The following is a 19,809-nucleotide window of genomic DNA, read 5'->3' on the forward strand; positions in this document are numbered from 1 at the left end:
CAGGTCTCTCATCATTTTTGTGTCTCTGTATCATTGTTTCAAATTTCTCAACAACCTTTTAAAAATGAATGTGCCAGAACAAGCAGTGTTATTCTAGTATTAATCTCATTCTAGCACGTGGAAGTTAAATCTTTTCCTCATTTTTCATCAGTGATCTCCATTGTACACATCCCCAGGCTGCACTTTTTGGCATGTTGTGAAAATAGTTTTGGAATTAAGACTTTCAAACTCCTAAACCTGTAGAAGAATCTCATTCGGCAAAATTTCTCCCTGTGCATTAACTCCTTCAGATCTATCATTTAGCCGGTACCTAATCCCATTTCACATATTCACTGCTGATATTTTAAGAAGCAATTTTATAAATAAGGGTCAAATGCAGTGCTAAGCCAAATATCTTAAAGAAGTCTATCAATCTATCTTGGCCAAACAAAAATTAAATTAAAAATATAAAAAATGTCAGGTTTGTTTCACAAGACCTCTTTGCCATAAAATCATATTGTTTCACATTTATACATTTTATTCTTTATCATTTATTGCTTTTCATCATATTTTCTGCTGTTCCACATTACACTGATGGCATATTGGCCATTCTTTATGTAATCTATGCTATCCTTCTTGATTTGTGAGTATCATCATAAATTTAGTATTTCTCCAGACATCTCTCTTTTCCCTGAGTTTCCATGATACGTTCCTAGCCAGCTCTTTTGGAGATCTTGGAGAAGTTATGCTATTTTTTAAACATTTATCTTTAATGGACACTATCATCTTCCTTAGTCAGTAATGGTCTGGACTAAATTCCTAGCACTAATGCAATAAAGTACTTCATTCTCTTTCCTTCCAAATTCTTCAGAGCCCAATTGCCTTTAGCAGTCAGAAAAAGTGTCAAGTACCTTATAAAACACCTGCACATTTTGTCAAAATACCCTTTCCATAGCTCTTCTTGCTGCTGGTGTTAATGGACACAGAGTTCAGTGGCTGTCATGATCCCTGCTTAATCTGCCACCAGTATGGGAAGTAAGAGTCTTCTGTTACTTTTTATTAACTAAAAGCATATTTTATCAAACTTTGACTTTCAGGCACTTGGAAAAGAGAAATAACACACCATATGATCTGAACTTCTATGAACTCCAATTTCTGTGTCCCACATCCCTTTGGGGCTTCCATCTCTCATTCAGATGCCATTGGACTCACCCGGGGGCTCAACGTTATTGGGAGGTCATATGCTAGTGAATGCACTGCAGGTGCAACATCGTAAGATTTACTGCAGGTGGAACCATCTAGAATGCAGTTGGTCAGGGATCTGTGATCAACTAGGCAAGAAGAGACACGAGATTCTGACTGTCTTTACATTGGTTAAAAGAGATGAAATGAAATTTCATAAGTTTACATTTAATAAATATAGCCTGAGAGATGGACTAGTGTCTGAAGGAGAAAGCTAGTTAAGGTAGCAATGTTGACACCAAAACAGAAAGGTATATATTGGCCAGAAATTTATGCAGGATGAAATCCCCGATGTGATGTGGTGCTGTAGTCTCCTAGCCCTGGTTCATAGCAGTTCCCCTCAGTGCTGTGTCCTTTGTTTTCACATTTCTACATAAAACCACATATTTTTTGTGTTACCCCTGTTTCTAAGTTTCTAACAATCTGTTATTTCAAATGGCAGGTCCAATGCATTGGGGAACTTCCCTTCCTCTGCATGATCCTGGGTAAAAGGCAAGTTAAATGACCAGCATTTCTGCTTCTGTTTAACCTCTACCATTAATTCAGCCTCATCCTACTTATCCTTCCAGGTAACGTTGGAGGTGTCTATAGGATGCCTTTACAGCAAGAGCAAAGCAATGGCCTCAGAGAACTTACATCAGTCTTAAAGCAAGGACCACTTTTTGTCAAATGAAATAAAGTGTTTGGGCAGAAGATCCTCTCTGATAAATAAAATAAATAATAAAATAAAATAAAATAAAATAAAATAAAATAATAAAATAAAATAAAATAAAATAAAATAAAATAAAATAAAATAAAATAAAATAAAATGAGCACACAATAATCTATCTCATTGCTTATGCACTGCAAATGAGGATTTATTTGGGGAGGGAATAAGGATTGCTTTTCATTTTATTTACTTTTGTTTGTTTGTTTGTTTCTCATTAGACCAAAAATATTTTTCCTCCCATTTGAATAATCATGATTACTGCAGTACCACCTGTGACAGCTGTAACATTCATTTGATAACAAAATAGACAGAAGGCAGAATTAATATGAAACTGCTACTGCAAGAATAAAGAAACAGAAAGGAGATTTTTTGTTTGTTTGTTTTAGTTTAGACAAGTGAAATGAGCAAAAATATAAAATTGTTGTTGTTTAGACATGTAGTACTCTTCATGCATATTAGAAGTGACCTTTCTTGTTCCAAAGCTTTATCTTTTTTCATGGCACACATCAAGTGTCTTATATTAAACCAATTAAAGTGTGGGGACATTCAGAAGGCAATATCAAAAATAATAGCTAAAGTAAAACAAAATGGATTTACAAGCAAACAGCAGACAGTACTCAGGACTGAAATATATTTCTCTCTTTCCAGGCTAAGCAGGGTTAAGATCTCTACATATCAAAAGGAAGAGAACACACAACTGTTTTCCATGAGCTATAAAACAAAAGCTGAATATCACAAAGCTCTTTATTGTTAGGGTGGAAAGGAAGAGGAAAGGAAAGAAACTTTAAGAAAAATTTGCAAGCATATTTGAATTTTCTAAAATATATGTGCCATTCTTAATTATCCTTTGACTAATTTCCTAATGTAGTTTTTGGTCTGTATCTCACTTGGCAGCTGTTAGCTGGAAGTATTAGAGATTTGAGGGGTTTTGATGTAAAACCCACATACTGTGAATAAGAGAAAAGCAGAGCATTTAAAATTAAAACCACCTTTAAAAATACCACTCTGAATCACACCTGAAGTTCTGTTTTGGCCACTATCTGTGTGAAAAAGTCAGTATGAAGTCTTCACCTCACTAGCCCCCTGTTTGATGGCTGCAGAAATGCAACAGCTTTGTAGAATCTTTTTTTGTGGCTGAACTTCACTTTCAAAGCAAAAAGCTCAATAATGAAATCTAGCATCACTTTTTATCTCAAAGTAATAATTGCAGAATAAATGTAAGTTACAAGATGTTACGGTTGTGTCACAGCTCTGAGTACCCCTGGCATCTCCTTTTTTCTACTTGCAACAAGAGCATCCTTGCTGTTAGTGCTACTTTTCATAAAACACTGTATTTCCAAGGTGTGGATATCCCCATATGTCAAACATTTTAGTTGTTATGCCTCCCAAATGCAGTCAGATCATCATGGCTTTTTAATTTAATGGCAATGGCCTTAATTAGATCAGATCATCAGCTAGAAAATTATGCTACCACAAAATAAACATGTTAGCACAGTGGGAAGAATCCTGCTTGTAGACTGCATCCAGCACTGCTTTGTTCTTGGATTCAGTCTCCAGCCTGGCTTCCTGCACCCCTGCTACAGGCTGTGGAGCACTGCAAAAATAAGTCAAATACTCAATAACCTTCCCGGGCACCATAGATGATGAGTTGTCAGGTGAACACATATATGAAAGCTAAAAATCCCACCAACCCATAATGCAGCTCAGTAGTAAGGAGTGCTTACAAATTTATTATGCATACTGACAATTGTTGTGGCCATCAAATTTTCTCAGCCAGTTGAGTGGTCCAGCTTTTCATAGATTTTAAGACCAGAAGGAATTGCCCTGCTGATTTAGTTGATGTTTTCAATGAGGTCAGAGGCCCAGGCAGCAGTGTCTGCACAAAGGCTGTAACTTCCAGGTAACTTCTAGTTATAACACACAGTTTAGAAATACATATAACTCTCTTTAAGCAACTCAAATGGGGGAAGTCCATCTACCATGGATCAATATTAAGGTGTTCAAATATGTAAATAAAATACTACACTGCATAACCTAGTACAAGACAAAAAAGTTGCTAATATATTTTCCATTTCCAACCCATTCCCCCCTGCCTTCCTAAATCTTACATTCAGCACTTCACAGGTAGCAGAATTTAATTACTGAAACACATCAATCACTGGTTTTAAGTCCATTGTGAAAGCAAATTAGGTTTCCCTGTGTATTACAAAGGCCTTTCCTTCATTTTGCAATAGAAATGACATAGCACAGGCATGAAAAGCACAGATAGAGAAAAGATGGAAGAATTGAACTGTGAACACAAGTGGCATATTTATACTGATGGACACAAGAACACCACCCAAATAAGAGCATTGTTGGCCTGCCACATAAAGGCATATTAGTGTGAAAGCCAATAAGTGTTAAATGCAGGTTAGGAACTGCATTCATGTACACAAATTAGAAAAGTCAAGAATCTCCCTTCGTTAAGGCACTGTGTCTCAACAAATGTAAGAATAAGCAAACTGGTGACAAGCAATATTGATGGGAGACGGGGCTGGAGGTTACAGCTGCCACAAGGGGATAAACTAGGGACGACTACAAACAAGGCAAGAACAGACCATATCCTTCTCTGATACCTTCCAGCCACCAGCAATTCCAGCTCAGGGAATTCCTGTGTTAAGTCTGGCTTCTGTGTAGTTGGTATTCCCCAATGTATTTATTTTCCATTAACATGTCCAGTCTCCCCTTGGTCCCCCCTAAACCTCTAGGATTCACTACATCCTTTGGCAGGCAGCATCACTGATATATTACCCACTGCAAGAAGAATAACCCAGTTCTGTTTGTTTTGAAGCTTGTACCTTCTATCTTACGTTGATGATCCCTAGTGCTTATAGTGGAAGAGACAGTGAACAATCAACCCCTATCCATCCTCTCATCCTCACTCCTCATTTTATAGCCTTCTAGCATGTCTCCTGTAATTTGTCTTTTTTCCAGAAAGAAGAATCTTAGCTTACTTAGCTATTCCTTGCACAGAACACGTCCCATATATTGATGGCACTTGACAATCAAGGACAATTGAACCTTTTTCCAGTTCTACTACATTCTTTCTGAGATGAAAAGAACAGAACAGTACAAAGACAGAGATGCACCATGCATTTATATAAAGGTATAATGACGAACTCTGTTTTGTTCTCTGTTGGTTTACCAATAGTTCCTAACATTTGTGATTTTGTTGCTGTTGTTGTTCACCACTAGCACTTATTTTCATGGAATTACCAACAGTATCCTCAAAATCTCTGTCCAAAGTGGTAAAGGTTAGGTCAGAAGCCCTCAATTTACAAATGAAATTAGGATGATATCCTGATGTCTACATTTAATTTCATCATCCATACAGGTCATTCACAGACACATTTTTGTTCAGTTCTGTCTCTGCAGTTACATTCAGTTCATAGCAATATTTCAATATCTGCTAGGAGCACAGCACACCAAAGCCTGCACACAGAAGTTTGTATCTCCATTCCTCCTGAAACATCAGTGTGAGCAAAGCTGAGACATGGAGTCTCAGGAAAAAAAAAAAAAAAAAAAAAAAAAAAAAAAAAAAAAAACTTGAACAGGGAGATACAAGAATGAACCTGAAAGAGCTTTCCATCTGTCAGCCATTAATAACTCATCTCCTTTTGGAAATCTATACTGCAACTTGTTCAATCATTTTATAAAGGAAAAGGTAAAATTCAGCATCTCTGTATGTGCATGGAAATCTCATCTACAGTCTGGAAATGTAAAAGAGAGCCTTTTAAAGGCTTAGGAAATTTTGTCCTTACAATGAAGTCTCCTCTGGGTATATCTAGTCTGTGCCACTGCTTTCCTTGTAAAATTTGATAGTGTTTTGTTTTGCTTTGCTTTGTTTTGTTTTTATTGAGATTAGAGGCAGTTTTTATTACACTGTTATAAACTGGAATTTTTTGCAACCATGATGAACAAAGACCAGAAAATCACTAGGGAAGCCCTTCTGGTAAGACACAGAACAGATCTCTTGAACCTATTTGTACCAACTTTAGTGAAGAGACATGATCACATCCTGCATCACACATTTGTGTGAAATCATTGCACTTTGTCAATGTGCAGCAATACAGTAATGCAGTCTCGTCCTATGATCAAATTGTGTTTGAAAGTGTGATCTGGTTTCTGGTTCTAATTTTAGGTGTTGTCTGCATGGATATTACCACTTACATACTTTTTTTTTTTACCTTTTTTTTCTTTTTTTTTTGGCAGGCATCCATTAATTGCTCACTGAAAACATCTAGGAAGGGTATATCAGAGCTTTGTTTTGCACCATTTTACTTACGCTTATTTTCCCTTCTGTTTGGCCCCAGATAAAGTATTTTATTTCACTATAATATTCTACCAAACAGCTTTGTGAGAATTTAAAGGTTGACAGCTCATTCAGAGAGAACTACGTTGTAACAACAGTTGCAAAATATTTTTTAACATGGTCTTAGCCAAATTCCACCAGGCATTTCTAAGCTCCTTCCTCCCTTTCCTGCCCCACACATACTTCAGAGGGTTGCAGAACATTTAATTTGTCCCGGGTTACTCTAGTGCTGCTGCCTACTGTTACAGTTACTCTATTTCATCTTTCTCTGCTGCTCTGGTGAACTCTCTTTTATGTTAATCCAAGTAGCAACACGTGCAAAGTGCTTAGGGATCCATCTGAATAGCAGCACAGTGCAGATGTAGGATCATTACCACTGATAGTTAAGAACCTTCTACATGATCCCAGAAATGCTTGTATTTATTTTGTCTAGAGGCAGCCTTCAGGAAAGAAGATGGCACAATTCACCATGGTCCAAGCATTCAATTTTTGTTCTTAAGCCAAAAAAAAAAAAAAAAAAAAAGTGGTAGGGCAGGATTTTTCCATCTGTGGCTCATCCCACCGGGCAGGGTAGAGGACAGAAGGGGCTGAAGAGTTTCTTCCATCCAATCCATACCAACAGTGTTCCCAGACCATGAGAGCTAGTGCCTGGGTGAGTTCCAGCTAAATCCATCCTTTGCTCTCTCCATCTTCTCTCCCCCTCCATTACCACATCTATTTTAAAACCCCTGGAAACCAGTGCCAACAGGTCACAACATATTAATATACCTCCTGGGGTGCTGGTGGGCCAGGCTTTAACTGGTGCATGACTGAGTGTTTCAGTCCTGGCTGTGTGTTCTGATATTAACTGTGTTTGTCATGCTACGTAAGGGCCATGATCAGCAGCTGGCCTCAGGCAAAGGGAAAGTAATCAGTCTTTTGGAGAACTTTTCCAGTGGCTGCCAAGAATTTTCTGCATGAGGAAGCCTATTAACAAGCATCATGTGAGAGAGTGTTTACAGAAAGTCAGAAAATGCTGACCCAGGATAAGGAAAATGTCCCTTCTATGTAGTTTCACAGCTGAATAACTCTCTGATATTTCATTGAAGGAATTTATAGATAAAAGTTACAAAATAACCATTAAAAAAAAAAAAAAGCGTCTTTAAAATATGTTTACACCAAGAGCAGCCTGGACCCACAGGGTAATTTTTGAGTGGAGATCACATCTCAAGGGACAAAGGAATGTTACTGTGGTGTAATATCTGTGCAAAATAAAACCTCAGAGGTCAGGTGGAGCATCTGACCCTCAAGCTTCTTACTCCTTGCTTCACCTTGTAACTGAGCCACTATGATGACAGGCCTGAGAAATCCTTGTTCAGAAGTTAACTTGATGTGTTCCTTAATGAAACTCAATAAAACCTCAAGACGTGTAATGAAAATAAACTACACAACTACCAATGGCAGATATTCTATTATTTATAACCCTAAAGGAAAAGAGCATTTTTAAATTCCTTTCCAGGAACTTTGCCAGAGGAGTGAATATTGACATAAACTATGCCTTTTAATTCTGTTACAATTTTGTTTTCTTAGGCTATAAAGGTATGGCCAGAGCTGCAGAATTTAAGCTTTTAAGCTGGCAGTCATTTTCCTCACACATATATATGTATATATATAACAGAAAAACTTCTCAGACCAAATATTTACTAATTATATCAACAATTTTGTTGTGTTTGCCTCTAAATTTCCAATTACCAAAATGTAGCAAGTTCCCAGGAGCTTGTGAGTTGCCTGCCTTAAGCCTGTCACCAGGGATTTACAAAACCCTTGGAGGAGCAGTGCTGATGTTCTGTCATGTCATGCTGATACACTTCTGTCATCTGTGTGATCGTCCTCTTGTCACTGAGCTAGGGCGGGGGAGTCATAGGCTTTGCACCCCATCTTTTGCCATCTGTGCACAGCTGCTGAGACCTTATTAGCTGTGTTTAAACCTGGAGTGAAGAAGAACAGAACCAGTTGCACCAGAAGAGATTAGTCCAACTTGTTGCCACATGACATGCTTGAAGTTAATACTCAGTATTGCTGCTTTGAAATAGTGACATTTCCATTTAAAAAGCTGGTAATCGAATCACCCTGAACCAAACTGTTTGCCTTTGTAACTGAGATTCTATCTACAATGGCATTTAACATAAACTGTAAACACAGAAAAATGATTTTTCCTTTTATGTATTACCTTGTGCTCTTAGCAGATAAATTTCAAAAGGGTTCATGTTTTATCTCTGTTTCAAACTTCTCCACCTTGTGTCTGCCTGTGCCTATGGAGAGTAACACGTACATCCTTAGCTGTGTGCTCCATGTACGTACACATATGGTGGTGATGCACACAAAGTTTCAAAGCAGTTTAATAAACAACCTTTAATAAACAACCTTTACCACTGCAGGTGAGCTCTGCCAACTAACTGTGTCTGTGTGGTCTCCTAAACTTCCCAGATTTCCTTCCAGCAACAGTCAGAAATAAAAAATGCCTGATAAATGTTCCTGCCTTTCTTAAAAATGCTAAATCTGAAATTTCCTCCAGAAATTATACTGGCCTGATTTTTGAGGGGGCTTGTTTTGCTTTCCTTCTTTGATTTACGTAAAAAGGATAGTAAAATCCATGTTTTGTGGTGAAGGCAATAAAGTAAATAATAAAAATCACACAAAAGATTTCTTTTGTGACCTTTTTTATGCATCTACTGATATAAAACAGTATCTGTTACCCATGCTCCACACTGGCCATGCAGCTACTGAATGGTATTTCAGTAGCAAAGCAGCCACACGCTGCCCCAGCTCCTCCCCGAGCTGTGAGCACAGACATGTGGGTGTATAGGCAATGGGAGAACGTGCCCCAGCGGAAGATGTATCCTCCATCACCTCCTGAAGAAAGGTGTGCATGGAACAGAAGGCTATGTCCTGGCTCTGCCTGGGGCAGCATGCTCCTGGGGTGCTTTGTTTAGATTTGGAAGTGAAGCTTTGGACAACACTGTCCATGGATGGAACGGGTGAAGGTCTCTAACCCAGCAGGTGCTGTGACTCCCCAAGTGTGGGTCTGCAGGGGCATTGGGCTGCCCGCCTCTTGCTAAACATTAATGATTAACACTGCTGATGAAAGTGAGGAGGCCAAGGGAGCAATTCTAAATGACCTGGAGAGGTCAGAAATATTGGCAGGAAATGTCAGTCCCTGGTTCAATTTTGAAGAAAAAATAGAAGAATAGACATGCTTCAAACAAGCCGGAATGCTGAGCTCCAGCAAAATGGAGAAAGCTTGAAGAGCAGCCTCAGAAATGCAGCTGTGAGCAGCAAACTACCAACTATGAAATGGCAGCAGCAAAGGCAAAAGCAACAAAAAAAATCAGGATGGCACTGTAAAAAAATCGAAAGGCACTGTATGGTGGTGCCTTTTGCCCACCCACTTCCTGAGAAATTTTCACCTCTGCCTGTAAATGCAAATTATTTATGATGTGATTGGAACATAATAAAAAGTTTTTTAATGTGAAATTTTGAAATATATTTAGTGAAAATATTGTGAGAAGTAATTCTTCTTACAATAATAATTTCTAATCACAACTTAAAGCTTAATTTTCAAAAATATTGTTTTTAAATAAATGAAATCATAATCCCCACGTCTCTATTTGTAAAAAAACCTTCATGCCAAAAACTTTGTTTCTATGAAAATAAAACAGTCTCTTCTAGAAAATATAGTTCAATCAAAATTAAAAAGTGGTTGAGAACACTTCTGTTTTCTACAAACTATTTTAACAGAAACATTTTGTCAGCTATAGATAAACTTTACCACCATATGACATATGACATATGACAGAGACAGGGCATTTGCTGTCAAGGAGAGACCTGAATGTAGGAGCACACATAAATATCGGTTATCATCACCTGGACATAAGCACAAAAGGTTAAAAAAATTAAACATTACTGGTATGAATGTCCATCTAAGAGTTGTTAAGTTTTCTGTGTGAGCCTATGGATTCTTCAAGACAAGTTCCTCATTAGCCTTTGGATTTGTTTGTGAATCTTTGTGAAGGTGGCCATCATGGTTGGCCCCACTAGGCATTCGGAGTATCTTGAACCATTGCTAACATCGTTATAGCTTCCTCCAGGACTACTCTTGCCATGCCAGGCACAGCATGGTGTTTGCAGGACCTGCACGGTGTAACACAGAGGGAAGCAGTTCCCCTCTCTTGTCAGAGCTGGAATATGAGCTGTGCCACCTCCTCCCCTCACCTACATTTTGTCTCCTAGAGGAAGTGATTTTCTATCTATAACCACCAGCAAAAGTGATCTGCAGCACTGGACTGGCTGATAGGGGCAGCTCTTCTGAAGTTCAGCACGGCTGAGACCTCAGCAGAGAAAGACCTGATGTACAGATGTGGGGTTCATGGGGATGGGACACTGTCAGAGACCTTGTAAGCAACAAGCAACTTGTAGGCCCTTTTCCTGTAAAAGCTGCCTTTTCCTAAAACAGAGCATGAGGTATGTTGGCAGGGATTGCTGCTAAGAAAGTTGACTGAGTCACAGAGATCAAGACCCTGCATTTCTACATATCTGCGGTCAGGCAGAGCCTACAGGTCACAGTCAGTGCACTGTGCTGCCTTCACCACTGGCAAAGGTCTGGCACTACAAGAAGCACATGATGGGAAGAAGCTCTTTTTTCCCTGTGTTGAGCAATGGAGTCAACCATTTACTTCCACAATACTTCTTCCTTACAGTGAAGGGTTTTTACCTCAGGAAGGGGAGTTTTCTGCAGATGGTTTCTGCACAGGTTGGCCTCCAGTGTTGTTTTCATTGCTCTAGGTAGGAGTTAGAGGGGCACAGAAGACATGAAGTCTTGTTGGGACAGCTGAGATTGTAGCAGGCACTGGTGCATCTTCATCATTGCAGAATCACGCTCTGCTCTATGGCACAATGCTGCAGCTGTTCACCTTAATTCCCTAATATTTTCCCATGATTTGGCACTTGAGAGATTAGTTTTCCAGATACTTGAGGACCTCATTTGCAGCCAATGTGCTATGTAAGCTACATGGGTTGGATCACAAAACTGAGGAAACTGCACAACCTATACAACTATATAAGCTATACATCTCACAATCTCAGTCATTGGTATTTCCCAGCTATCCTCAAAAGGATGGTCCAAAGGGAAAGAAAGGCCTTTCCAACCCCTTTGCTTTTCTCATTCTGTACCAAAGGGTTTTCTTTGCTCCTAGCTCTTACCCAGTTCTCACACATTACTGTGATACTCTCATATCAATATGTACAGGAGAACACAGGTTGGAAAGAACCTCAGGAGGTCCAAAGTTAAACCTCTTGCTCAAAACAGGGTCAGCTCTGAGATCAGACTAAGCTGCTAAGGACTTGATACATCTGGATCTCAAAAATCTCTGCTGATGGAGAGACTCTCTGGGCAACCACTCTGTCCTGTTGCTTGCCTGTCAGCTTTCAGTGGCTTTTCCTGAGAAGCACTTAGGCATATATTGTCAGTAGCTGATCTCTCCTTTCCATACATTGTCCTCAAAACCCACATATCAAATAGCTGTTTTGCATGTTCTGGACTGAGTTCATGGCAGTGTGGCCCCTCTGCATGAATTTTTGGGGATCTGTGGCCAACTGCAGGTCTGTGACAAAACTCTGCACACCCTATGCAGTGCTTCTTCTATCCGACACCTAAACAAGTCCATTTGGAAGGCAAAACTGTAACTTCTGTTGCTATAGCTATTTGTCTTTGTTGCTATGGTGATAGCAAATGAGTACAAGGATAATGGTCATCAAACCCAAAAAAATCTCCGGGATTTTGGTGCTGAAGCAGTTAAGGGAGCAACACGATGATCTGCCTCAACTGGAGGTGCACAGGCAAGCACAGACAGAGGTATTTAGGGACAGCAGCTATGAGAGTGACAGAAAATTGCAGGCTACAATGCACGATGCAGTAGGAATATTTTCTCTGCATTGGAACAACAGTTAGCACTGTACAAAGAGAGGCTTCCCACAACTATTTGTCACAGGCTTGGCAAGATACGACTGAAAGAGGTACACAAGGATCTTACTGACCTTTTGCAACTAAGACCACACAAGCTCATGCAATGCAATTACCTTGTGTTATTGTGATGAAAGAAAATTTCATTTCAACTCTGCACCCAGGCAGTAAGCATTCCAATACCTTATTTTTTTTCCAGGAATGATGTCTAAGGGAAACTCTGAGTCATCCAGAAAGGGAGGAGATGAATAATGTCCACCTTGAACTGCAGACATAGATGAGAACTTTCCAACCAGACTTTGGGAAAAAAAAAAAAAAAAAAAAAAAAAAAAAAAAAAAAGTCTTTCCCCCTCATAGAAAAAGAGGACAATAGTTTGTGAGGAAAAGTGGAGCAGGGGAACATAAAAGCCTTCCCCAACTCAACTACTGGACAGTAATATCTTCCAGCATCTTCCAGAACAATTGGTTTCAGCCAGTGTCAGAGCATCAGACTAGTAAATCCTCAGCTTGATGCAGCGTAGCATCTCTCTTGCATTAGAGACGTGCTGCAGGGCAGGCAGATTCATATGAACGTTGGTAATGGTTAGCAACATTTTGCTCTGTACATACTCTGCCGCAGGGGCTTGAAAGAGAGCCACGAAGCAGAATGCTGTCTGACTTGTTTGCAAATATGAGGGAAATTCTGCAGGCAACTTTGCTGTACTCTATCCTGCAGATTAAAAGTACTGCTATCAGGAACACATTGTGCAACATGTAAATTGTATTGGTTTTAGCTGAGAGTTTGCACAGGAATTTTTATTATTTAGCTTTCTGCATATTTTAGAAGTAAGGAAAATCTCCTTAGGAAAGGTGGATTGCTTTAGTTGCTAGAGCACAGAATAAAACAGGTTTGCTTGAGGTCAGGTCCTGCAGTCTGACTGGCTTACTAGTGAATGCCTGACAGCTGCAAGTGAAACAGCAGAATTTGTTGCATTTTTTAAATGATTGAAGACAGGATTTTCAGCACACAGAGATCAATTTGCCTGTGGGAAGGACCCTTGCATCATTCTAGATCAATTGGAGCTCCTGCTTGTGTGCTAAAGAGCTGAAAATGTGCAGCAAGCATTTTCTGAAGGGCTTGGATTTCTAAAGACAAAAGTAGCAAGTTTGAGGAAAACATAGATCCAGCAAACTCTAGACTTAAAATCTGAGGTGTTCATGCTGTTGGAAAAGGTAAGAAAAATAATGAAGACTTTCCTAAATGAAATTTCAATAAGTTATGCCCGATGCAAATTCAGTAAAATACCAAATGCTCTAATTTTGTTCCCTCCATTTTAGGGCCCCAAAATCCAGGCTGAGAGGATAGTGTGGAGATTGTCCGGAGGAGAAGGGCCTTTGGGTGAACCTCCACTCTGTGGTGTGGTACTCTTTTCTGTAGCATCACATCAAAAACAAGAGAAAGAGTAGGAGCAAAAAGAGAGGTAACCAGAAAATCTGCCATTTAGAAGCTCTCCCTCTTTCTATCAGCTTAATTTCTGCAAGATCCTAAAGAGTCTGCAGCAAACACTCAATGCCTGATCTGAGATTGCCCTTGTAATTCTTCCTTATTCACACTCATAAACCCTACCAAGGTATGATCTGTCTCATTTGGATGAGCGTACAGTGGCTGCCCCCTGGTCACATCATCTGTTACTCCAATACACACTGCAATCTTAAGCTTTAGTTGAGATATTTAGGGCTGGATGCTTTCCCTATATGTTACACTGACTATGTTAAGGCATCAGCCTGCCCTGTACGGTCTCCGGGTTAAACTGATCCAACCCAAATTACATTTAAACAGATTCAAATGCATGGCTGTTGGCTGCAGTACAAATGAATAAAATTGAAATAATGCTCATCAGCTACTTCAACAAGGCCCCGGCTGATGCTGATTTCACCTCAAATGTCACACTGACAAGATGCATCTATGGGAAATTTCATGACAAAGGCTCTGAATTTTGAATGGAATAAAGTACAGGAGACTTACACTGCCAGAGTCCAGGAACCAGCAATAACCAGAACTTTTTAAGCACTGCACCATCCTGAAGAAATTGTAATCTTGGTAAAGGCAGCAAGATGGGCAGGGAGTCGTTTAGACTAGTCAGTTAGAAATGTCACAGAGGGCACAGCAGGAGCAGCCGTGAGATGGAGAAGCAGTATGAGGATGTGATGGTAGGGCTACAACAGAGAGGAAAAACGACTCCCCCATTCCCTCCCACCCTTTCTTGGCTAGTAGAGACCACGCAGTGACATTTCTTATACTAATGGCGACTGAACAATGCCTATGAACATCCAGGTAGACAAAGTAGTCACAGTTAGAAACTGGTGGTAACTCTGTTTTGTCTTCATCTTTTCCCTGACTAAGAAAGACAATTGAATAGGATTGACCCGTTGACAGACATGGATCGAAGCCAAATCATTCTCATGGAAAGGTTGCAGAATTGTTCTATGGGCTTTGAAGAGTAAAGGTAGAAAACCTAAGAGGCTGGAAAATGTTTATACTCTTGTGAACTCTGGGCAGAATTAGAGTAAAAGAAGAAATTTCCTGGAAGAGTCAATGCACTCTCCCTGAACCACTGGATGTTTTGATTCACTTAAGCCGTGTGTTTATGTTACTAGTATTTCTTAAGTTCACCTTGGTAAAAACTAACCGACTCTGTCCTGATACAATGAGAAACAATTGAGCAGGGTAAAGTGAAAGAAAATGAACAATGACCTTTCCTTCCGCAGAGCCCATTGCTGAGAGAGGCTGGAAGAGATCTATCTGGTAATGTTTATCTGACTAAGGCAATTTACTGGATGATGGCTTTCCCCAGAAGATCTAAGGACAAAAATGGCATAATATCAACTCACAAGGGACCCACTAATATGAGCCCTAAAATGAAGCCCTCTGTGCTGAACCAACTGTATATTTCACATATAAGCCATGCCATTGAGATGTTTAATGTTCCTCTGGAGAGCAATAGACCAGTGACAAGAAAAATAAACAAGAGCTAAAGATGAAGATGTCCTTGAACTGAAAGTGCTTCACTTTAGGAAACCCAATAAAGTGAGCGGGAAACTGTGAAGCATGATTGCATTAAAATAGGCAATATTTTTTCTGTCTTTGGTGGGATGACTCGGGCATTTTACACCGTAGTTCTCCATGTAATTATGAGAAGAGTGATTTTAGCTTGCTGAGTATTACTAAGAGGTGGAACTCCATCTCTTGATAACAAAAATCCCCATCAGTGAGAGCTGAGACAGCCTGTGGTCTCCTGCACCTACCCACCTATCCTCACCATCAGGTTTCAGTGCCCACCTCTCCTTTCAACCCCACACACACTTCCCCTGAAATTTCTGCATTTATACAATCAAAGTATCACTGATTCTGACTTTTTTCCTTTAGAACATTAGATTTTTAACCAACAATTGCTTTGTCAGAAAAATCCTTGCAAGCACCACATGTGAAATTTACTAACAACCAGGTTAATCTAATAAATATCTTTACTGTCATGCAGTTCATGCCCGCAATATCCCAAGCTAAACAATCAAGAAATACATCCAAAGGTTTGTTGACCTTGTTTTCAAATCCCTGCCTAAATGCATCAAAACACCAGGTCTGGAGTAAATATAATTAACTGAGCAGAGGTGCAAGGGTATGGCTGGTTTCATAGGGCATGTGCACAAATAAACATGTATAACAGCAAAGAACCTTTTACTAGGGTGAAATAAGAAGCACAAAATGTCCTGAGGCATAAAATAATACAGTTTATATAATACCAACATTTTAGTGCCACAGGTTCCTTTGAGGTCACATTCAGGGAGAAAATGCGGTTTCTGAAAAGTAAAATTTTCTATGAAAAGTTGTTATTTTTCTCTAAATTTTCATTTTCCGTTAATGTTTTGACATTTCTAATCTTAAATTGTTAGAGATTCCTATTCTATGAGGCAAAATATATTTCCAATTATCCTCTTTACTTAAACATAAAGCAGAAATCAGAGTGTCAAGATTGTTTGAGTGATAGAAAATTCAAATTTTATTCTGTTTTAATTTCAAACTTGGAACTTGTGGCCATTCTTAAAATTAATGTATTGATTATTATTTCCAATCAGCCATGTTACAGTCCTTATTTTCAAGCCAAGGTCTTTTTTTTAAGCGTGTCAAAAAGTAATCTGCTCTATTACTTTCAATTACAGTTTAATAATTTATGAAATTACTTAGTATCATACCTGCAATATGTCAGTCAGGCTTCATTACATTGCAATGAGGTCTGATTTAACACACTCATTATTGCTGCTGTTGAGGGTTTGTGGGGGAAAGATTCTTGCTGTTGTATTAATTTTAGCCATTTTGGACTAAAATAAGCAGCTACAGACACATGACAGTAAACAGCAGGGTTCTTAAACTTACCTAAGATTATGATGCCTCCTGATTGCAAATACTTGCCTCCTGGAATAGCTCCATGTTTTGCTCTCAGTTTGTGAAATGTTCTCCTAATTTCATACAGCAAATTGTTTTACAAGCAAGGATGAGCTATAAAAGCTCGTGAAGAAGGAAAGAGCTCGCAGAGCATTCCCTGGCAGCTAGCATATGGACAGCTTAACCGGCGTGAAGACTTTTGGGAAGTGTTTATAATGGCATTGTCTTCATACAAAGTGCAGCCACGGCCATCCACGGCCTTAGGCTGACCCCCATGTTGTCTTCATGCTGACAGTGGTTTTGAGTTTATGCTCCTGATGTATGATATCAGTGCTGATACAAGGCAAAATGATGTGCCAAACAACAAGGAAATTTTCTATTCAGTTTAAATAAACTTTGATTAATGCAGCATTTGGGAAGGCAGTGTGTGAGGTTTTTTCCTTGGCATTAATTCTGAAAGTTACCTTTAGATGGCAGGAAAAAAAGGTTTGCCAACGTCTGATGAACTGAGATGGCAGGTTATTCTGACCTTTGAGATTAACTCAATAGAACACCAAAATTTCTATTCTGTGTTTCTTATGTCCTGTTTGCATGAATCCTGCAAACATAATTCAGCCTAAGCATCATGAATGGTTTAAAAAAATGTACTGATATTTAACTACTAACATGAAAAGTTAATTTATCAAGCCCTTGTCTTTCCACAAAGAGCAAGATAATTTTCCTGATTTTGTGTGTAATGCTATGGATGATGCCAGAGAGGGCAGGGACCCACCTTCCTGCCTGCACAGGTCCTAAATAGAGTTAAAACAGGGAAAACAAAATGAAGCCAAAATTGCTCTTCGTTTATCTGGGATTTCAACAGGAACAGAATTAAACTAAAATTTAACCCTCTCAAACAATTGAAAACAGCCATTACTGCAAGGTTAATACTTCTGACTGCAAGCCCCCAAGGCAATATTGCCTTCAGTTTGTATTTGATACAGCTCCAAGCACAGCACACTGAAGAAATAATCAGTATAATTCTTCGCTGCTGCTTTCAGCTCATTAGGAGGGTGTTCTGTTGGTTTTTTTTGTTTGTTTGTTTTTTCTTTCTTCTGACTCAAGCACCAGTGGCTGAAGCTGAATTGAGGCATAAATTGGAGGGGCCGCTTGGGTGCTGTGCTGCTGGGGAGTCACAGCAGCCTGGCGAGATGGGGAAGGTTAACTGAGGTTTCTGCTGGGGAGGGCGATGGCAGGTCTGTGTGTGGAATTAGAGTAGGAGCTAATATAAAGGGGAAAATGAATCACAGTATTGATGTCTGGAAAGAACAATATTATGACTATATGGATTTAATGACTGCTGATATCTAGTTCAGTGACAGGTAGTCTCATCCGCAGGGACAAAAGTACACAGTGTGCCGCGAGGAGACCTGGAGGCAATCCTTCAACTCAAATCCCATGATAGGATAATATGCTATGGCTCTTTTTATGCTGGAGGTGGCATCCTTTCTAGATCCCTTCTGAGTATGTCAGTTGATGATAACAGCATAATTTGCCTTAGAAATTTTAATTCCCCACACATACACACCCTTTTCCTTACAAAGGAGAAAAGCATGAACATATCCTTTGAGCCGTCCTGAATAAATACTTTAAGAATATTAAAAATGAGAAGTGGATTAAAGCTTTCTGACTGAATTCCAAACCACGTAGGGTGCTTTGTTAATTTTAAAAGGAGGAATGTTATAACCTTCAGTGCTCACACTGTGTGACAGACAGGCATCATCAGTGTTAAAGCCACGCATAGTCTATCTGTGGCTACGGCTAGATATATAATCTCTCCTGGAACAACATCTGTCTTTCTTTTCCTTCACATAGGAAATTTAGTGAAGAGCAGGTAAAGCAATTTTGTGACATCATGGTTGTTCTACAGGAACTCCTGGATGTCATTAGCTGTTGCACTTTGTTTCCCTGTATTTTATATTCAGCATGCATTAGCGGTTGCTTGTTTTGAAGTTCTCTAGGGTATTCTACAACGAAGTTGCCTGGTAGCAGAACAATCTGTGTTCCTCAGATATGCAAGTGACTAATTTTCCATCAATCAGAGATGAGACTTAAATAAATAAAGGTACTTCATGGGGCTGCTGTGCCTAATGATAAGCAATTATATAAAGTCAAATTAAGGCAGTTCTTTGTGAAGGTCCTGTGAAATTGGTTAAGCAAAAAGAATAACTGCACCATTTCAGTGATTCATCCTATTGCTCATTTCAGTGGGAGCATTATCTCAGTTAACTGATGCAATTAATATGAAAATGAGGAAATCATTGTTTAAGGAGATGAGGAGAGAGAGGGGGTCTTAATGCGGCAGCAGTGAAGAAAAAGAGTCACAGAGATGGAAATTTGCATAGGTCAATGGTAATGTAATGCATTTAGCACATATTCAAAGCTTAACTTGCATAGTAATACAGATCCATTAAATTCTCATTATGATGACCTGTGTCCAACACAATTCAATTTTTCTGAATCTTAATGATAAAAAGTTAATTACGGTAAGGTGAAAACCTTTTGTACTTGGTCTTAAAATAAAGCATTGAAAGGGCATTGAGACTATCTTTTAGATATGGCAGGTAGTTTCACTTCTGCTTAATTCAATATTTTATTAAGCATGACAAGATCTGAAGTTTGGCTTCTGTGTGCACTGCAGATTTTTAATGTAGTCAGTGACAATAAATAAGCCTTTGTCTGTACAATTACAATTTAATGCTAGTCATTTTCCACTTACAGGCTTCAGTTACAGATCACATTCTCAGTTTATCCTGCTTTTCTTATTTTTAGTAGCCAGAAAGCCTATCCAAATTGGGAAAGATGGAGGAAAAGACATCCTTTCCCTTTCAGAACTTTATACTTATTCTAGCTTTTGTTCCACAGACATGTTTTTGAGCCAATGGCTCTTACCATGGTATAGTGCAAGGTCTCCAGCAGCTGTTTCTTGTCATTACCTGATTTCACTTCTCACCACAGCTACAGGTGGAAGATAAGTGTCTGAGTGCTGCTTGGCCTCACACCATTTCCTTCCACTTATCCCACGTTCACAGATAATGGTCATTCTTTGACTTACTCATCCGAGACAAGCA

This window comes from Anas platyrhynchos, chromosome 4 (genome assembly GCF_047663525.1).
Source record: "Anas platyrhynchos isolate ZD024472 breed Pekin duck chromosome 4, IASCAAS_PekinDuck_T2T, whole genome shotgun sequence".
In the NCBI taxonomy this organism is placed as follows: domain Eukaryota; kingdom Metazoa; phylum Chordata; class Aves; order Anseriformes; family Anatidae; genus Anas; species Anas platyrhynchos.